This window comes from Vespa mandarinia, chromosome 18, assembly GCF_050613455.1.
Source record: "Vespa mandarinia isolate Hongniang chromosome 18, ASM5061345v1, whole genome shotgun sequence".
NCBI classification, from domain to species: Eukaryota; Metazoa; Arthropoda; class Insecta; order Hymenoptera; family Vespidae; genus Vespa; species Vespa mandarinia.
The window spans coordinates 3147066-3154000 of NC_140827.1; positions in this window are offsets into that span (position 1 = coordinate 3147066).

A 6935-nucleotide genomic window follows, 5' to 3' on the forward strand; every position below is an offset into this window, starting at 1 on the left:
TCATCCAATCCCACCGTTCTTATCCGTTTCTTCTTTAACCAAGCTGCACACCTCTCCCTCCCTCTCCACCCTCCTTCACTCTCTCTCTCTCGCCTTCTTTACTCGTGAAAGTGCTACATTGATACCTCTCGTAATTCAGTAAAATCGTGCAGAACCATGGCGTTCTTCCTTGCTCTCTCTCTCTCTCTCTCTCTCTCTTTCTCTCTCTCTCCCTCTCTATCTCACTCTTTCTCCCGCACGTAGAAGTCCTTGGACGATTAATTTAAGAAGAAATTAACACCACGACGCGCCGGATGTCTTTCGTCGCCGTTCTCGACTTATGAATACCGTGCTCTCCCCAAGCACGACCAGAGAAAATTTATTAACACTACGAGATCTAGCTCTCTGGTTATCTTTCATTTTTATCACGTTATTATAATTACGTTTATAATTAAATCGACTTAAAAATAAAAAAAAAAAATAAAAAAAAAATACTCGCAAAAATCAATCCCATACACAATTGAACTGAATATACTCTCTTCTGATTGCTACGAGAGATGAAGTATATTAAAAAAGAAAAGAGAAAAGAAAAAAAAAAGAAGAAGAAGAAATGATACATCATCGAACGTTACTTTTCCTATTCACGTTATATAATTTTCGACTGGGTTACGAAATAGAAATTAACTCCATTGAATAAAAATATCTTTTCCAGCCGTCTATGTAATCTATTCGCGCACATTAATTACAGGTAAAACCATTTCGAGGTTAGGACAATTATTCCTGTGAGGAGACATCACACACAGTTGGAACGTAGTCCACACTACGCGCTAGACAGGTAGACCCGCCGCTTGAAGCGCACGGGCGCGCGCGCGATATATAAACTCATCAACTTCTCTATCTTCTTTCTCTCTTCTTCTCCGAACTATAAATCAACTCCTGTGTAAACGCTATTCAGCACGCGTTTACCCGAACGTAAACCTCGACTATTTGCAGCTCATTAGACGGCCATACGCGCGCGAGTCTCCTTTCTCGTTACCCAATTTTTTTTTTCCTTTCTTTCTTTCTTTCTCTCCTTCTCCTCCTTCGCCTGTGCCTCCTCCTCACTCTTTTTGTACCAAGCGGAACACGAACAGGAGGACACAAAGTAGAGAGAGAAAGGGAGAGAGTAGCTACGATGTAGGTACTTGCGGTGCCTGGGAGACGACGACGACGACGATGGTGGTGGTGGTGGTGGTGGTGGTGGTGGTGGTGGTGGTGGTGGGTTTGGGTGGGGTTGTGGGGTGGTAAGCCAGCGTCACGAAAATTTGCCCCGTCATTAGCGCGGGGTTGATAAGCGTCGACGAGTGTCGTGGTGGCACGTTGATCCGCGGGCATTAAAAGTCAAATGCAACAGATCCATTCACCGGACTATAATTACCGACCGGGTTGCGGTGAGAAGAGCGAACGAGAGCGCGGGAGAAAGAGAAAGAGAAAGAGAGAGAGAGAGAGAGAGAGAAAGCAAGAGGGGAGGGGAGAAGCCCACTGGTGCGGCATGCATAAAAGCATCGTTATTAAAAAGTTTAAATGTCTATTAATTACTCGGCGTTATGCCGGCCGCGCGCCAAGGACTCGTGTATATAAAATGCATTTAATTATCGTGGCTCTATGAATGGAGGAAATCAATGGGTTTCCCTTTAGTAAAAAAGCGTCGGTAGAAGGCGAATATCTTCTCCCTCCCCACTCTCCCCCTTCCTACTCCCCATTCCCCATTCTCCTTTTTTCCTCCCTCCTACACCTCCTCATTTTTCCCCCTCCTTTTCTCTCTTTCTTCCTTTTTTCTTCTTCTGTTTCTTTTTCTTCTTTTTCTTTTTTTCTCCCTTTTTTCTCTCCTTTTCTTTTTTCTTTCTTTTTCTTTCTCTCTCTCTCTTTTTTTTCCTTTATTTTTTCAAAACCTCAATTTGTTGCTTCTACGTTGAAGTCTACTACCCTACCACCACCATCACAGCCCACCCACTCACCCACCAACCCGTTCCATTTGCCCTCCGTTCCGTTACGCCTTCGTGAACACCTACCTACTGGCAACGGGTAGGCCCCGTAATGAGGGCGACACCTGAATCCGTGATTACATCGTGGCAATGAAAAGTAATTTGTCGATTCACGGCACGATGGACCGGTTCGATACTCGGCACCCGCAATTTTCCACTTTTCACGAACGGAAAAAGCCTTACACCACTACCGTGATACTACCCCAGCACCAGGAAAACATTTTTTACTCATTAACCGTGCTAGCGGTTAGAAGGGCCACGACCTTCCCATCGCCACTCCTTCTTTCCGTCAAAACCTCAGCGACCCTTTATTCTCAACAATTTATATATTCGACGTGACATTCACTACGCTACGATAGCCGGTACTTTGAGATCGATAGACGCTTATAAACGATCTATACGAATAATATGAATAAAAAGAATAGAAAAATTAATAAACATCCAATGTATTGTTAATTATCTATAGGTAGAAGAAGAAAGGAAAAAAAGAAGAAGAAGAAAATATAAAAATAAATTGAAATACCTAATCTTCTTACGAAATACTTCGAGTATCGCTAACGGTGAATACACTTAAGAATTAACGATCCCCGATGGGTTGAGAACCGAATAAAAAGGTACGAGAGAGTTTTATTGGCAAGGCCGAAGAAGGAGTAACACAAGCCGGAGGAACCGAAGAGAAATAATTCTGGGTAATCGGGATGTAATCGGATTACAAATTGGCCGATGCCGTCGTCCCCCGAAAACTAATCGTGTAATCGATCCCCGAGCATCCGGACGAACGCGTCCGGCGGAGGTGACAAGTACGGCGCCGTTTAAAGTCGCCTTGGGGACCCACGAGAATATGCTCGTCGGTCGTGGCAATAATTCTGAAAGCTTCGGTAAGAGTACGTGCACGCCACCGAGTCTCCACAAGGGCCCTTTTCTTGCATCTCCTTCGCACACCATATATACAATCGTCTCTGAGTTTGTGAACACATACACATGCGCGCGCACATACACACATATCTTGGTGTTAGTTTGTTCTCTCTGTCTTTCTCTTTCTCTTTCTTTCTCTCTCTCTCTCTCTCTCTCTATCTATCTACCCACACGTGCGTCACACAACATATATCTTAGCCGTGCACCGTCCAAGGAACGGAAACTCCAGAAGTGTCACCGAGAGCGAACTTGGGTCGCTCGACCTGGGGGTTCGGGGATGAGACCGCTTACACATTGTTGACCCGCGGCTGATATATCGCCTCTTCCATCACCAAGGGGTTCTCAGTTTCATCCGATCGATACCACGATCGAGATCCTGGATCCTACTTTTTCTCTCGTAATTAATCTGACCCGAAAAAAAGTCTATCCGTTTATCTTAACCAGCACAACAACAAGGCCTACGATATTTTTTCTTATACCTTTTCTTTAAATGTTTCCTGATCGTAATCGGTAAAACTATTACTTCGAATCATAATATATATATATATATATATATATATATATATATATATATATATATCCATTCACTTTATACGTCTAACATTTCTGTGTTTTTCTTCTCTACGCTGTATACGTCTGTCCATAGATATATGGAAGGATTCTTTCCAAGTCCATTATCCCTAAAGGCTCATCATATCGTTCCTTTCAAAAATCTCAAATTTTATTCCACATTACTACTATATAATGCCAGTTTATAAAACACCCTCTAACCGAACCATTTAGGATCGTGAATGATAAGTGTTATCTGAAACGAAAGAAAGAATTCAGTAACTAGGTAAATCATTCAAATTGAGAACCAATATTGGCAAGGTTCTGCGAGCGCAGCTGCCAGGAACATAAACATACGAGAGACTCGTACGCTCCGTTGGAAGGTCCAAGCTCGCTATAGGTATATAAACGCGTATACGTATCGTATAGTTATATATCGGGTGTACGGTGTAAGAGCGGGATGTGGCCAGGCGCACGGTGCAAAGCACTAATTTGTAACCAAGTTGTCGCCCTGGTTTGACACTGCAGTAAATACGAGGGTGATAGCGTTGTACATCACTGGGCCACCACCACCACCACCATCACCACCACCATCACCATCACCACCGCCGCCAACAACCAACACCACCATCAACGACGGAGTCCGACACCCACCGACGACACCGTAGACTGACTCGCACCCAAATGCCACGTGCTTCTCCTCGCACGATTATGGCTAACGCCGTTTTGGATGGCGCTTACACGCACTTTAACAATCGTCTTTAGCTTAAATGGAATTCCCCCCCCACCCTTTGTGATTCATGACTTTGGAAGATTTCTTATGAGCGTCGTTCATTGTCCAATAAGAATATTCAAAGAGCATTTTATTCAAGCACAGAGGGTGGGTGGGGGTGTAGGAGCGAGGAAAATATTATTTGTTCGATGGAACGGAATAACGGAGGACAATGATAAATTTAATTCTTTAATTTTTTAAATTGCACCAAATAAAAATTTCTCCTTTGATTCGATCGTCAAGGATTTAAAATAAATAACCCATAGATAAAAATCGTTAATCCTTTTCGAAAATGATCCCTCGCACCTATCACTAATTCCAATTCGATACTTTGTCCGAGTCGTACAAAATTTCTTCGTTTATCGCTTTAAACGTCGTTCGATAACGACAGGCACGTTTTTAAGGACCTATCACTGTCGATTATTCTTTAATTTCCTACCATTCGATATCTACTTTCCGATCTTCCCTTCTCACTGCAATCGTTCTCCGACTTTACTGTAACGTTATACCGATCGTTCGAAGACTTTTCGAATACCATAACCGACAAGAGAATTCCTGACAATTAACCATTCACTCCGGGCTCGTGTATCACCGTGGACGTTAGGGAGATAGCGCGGGTCCTCTTCGAACGACAGCGATTTAAACTCTGCGCTCGTTAATCGCAGCCGAGGTAAAAGGGAATCGGCTTTGGGTCGTACCAATCGGTTTGTGTCTACGATTTCTATCGATTACTTTAAATGCCATTCCAATGTACGATATACATATGTGTGTGTGTGTGTGTGTGTCTCTCTCTGTGTGAAGATAAAAAAACACTCTATTCTCGGAGACTACAAATCTTCTTACTACAAAATGGTACAATTATAAACGAAATTATACTATCGGTAGGTAAGACGGTACACCTCTTTTTACAACTTGTGTTTTCGTAGATCGTAACAAAATGTTACAAATAAAAAAGAAGGAGGAAGTGTGAAGGTTGAAAAGAAAGAGAGAGAGAGAGAGAGAGACAGAGAGAGAGAGAGAAAAGAAATAGAAGAATATCTATGGAGGCTGGTGCATAGCTTGAGAAAGGGGCTCTCCTTTCTTCTTCGCCGATTAAAAATGTATCCCACAATAGAGGCTTTACGTCAAACGTCCGAGGCAGACACTTTCCTCTTGTTTGGAAGAATGAGGAAGAGGAAAAGGAAGAAAAAGAAGAAGAGAAGAATAGAAAGAAGAAGAAGAAGAAGAAGAGAAAGAAGAAGAAGAAGAAGAAGAAAAAGAAGAAGAAGAAAAAGAAGAAGAAGAAAAAGAAGAAGCGAGCGCTGTGGCTCGAGCGTTGTGGAGTTCGATGGGTGGAATGTGTCGGAGCTGCCTAGAAACTGGAGAAGGGGTGTAACGGAGTGGAGTGGCAGGGGGGTAGGAGTGTGAGTAGAAAATTCGTTATTAAAATTAATTATTCAGATCGGTAAAATGGCGATATAAGGCATACCGACGGTGTCGGCCGTTTCGACGAAATGAATCGTAAATTGGAGCTGCTGCTGGCTGCTGCTGCTGCAGGTCCGCCGACCCTCTGTGAGCGCATCCCTCTCCTCCCCGCGATCCTCCTTTCATCCCCCTTCTTTCCTATCTTCCTACTGCCGATACTCTCTGCCAGGAGTATTTTCGCGGAAGGCACCCATCACCACCACAAGCCGCGGAAAGCCTAACTCTCTCCTAACCCTTTGCTGTTACTTATTAACCACCCTGATTTATACGTGATTCTACGTGAGAGAACTTTTTTCATTTTATCCCTTCCAACGTTCTTATTTTCCACGTCCCTCGATCTCTCCTCCAACCCTCTCCTCCTCATCCTCCTCCACCTCCTCCTTTTTCTTCTTCTTTTCTCTCTCGCGAAACTCCTCGACGAGGCTCTTATTTTGCAGTGCTTCTCAACCTAAGTTAGAATACTCTCCTTCCCTCTTCCGCTTTTATACTCTCTTTAGCCCGTCCTATCTCTCTTTCTCTCACTCTCTCTTTTCTTCTCTCACCGCAGTAGCTTCCGCGCGAATGGCTCCTGATTAACTCGTACAATCCCAGCCTCCGTCCTCTCCTACTCTTCTTCTTCCTTCTCCTCCTTCTCCTCTTCGCCCGGTCATGGATCTCTGATTTGCATGAGCAAGGAATTCCTTCGGTTTAAACCCCCTGAAGCTCTGTCCGTCCGTCTCTCTTTATCTCTCTCTCTCCCTCTCCCTCTCTTTCTCTCTAGATCTCTCGTTCTTCGCGCACACCCTCTTGTCCTTGTCGTTGGTACAGAACGCTATGTCCGTTCTCCTCTCTTTCTCGACTCTGAGCTCGTTCAGCCACCGGCGATTCGGGGCCGAGCCCTATTGGGAGCGCATTTTAATGCGAGTCTAATTTTCGATTTAATTTCGGTAAAAATGATCCGGGCTCTTGGCCGATCTCGCGGCTCCTGCGGGAAGAGAGCGAAAGAGAGAGAAAAAGAGAGAAAGAGAGAGAGATAGAGAGAGAGAGAGAGAGAGAGAGTAGAAGAGTCCACGAGTCCCGTTACACCTCTCCGACCCTGAGCTTCGAGTATTCTCCCCTTTCCTCGGCCCTCCCCATCCTTCTCACTCTTCTTTCTCTCTTTCTCGTCTTCTCTCGCTCAGCTGACCCTTCTCTCTACCTCCTTCGGATTCCCACCCTCTACCAAGCCCACCTCCTCCTCCTCTTCCTCCTCC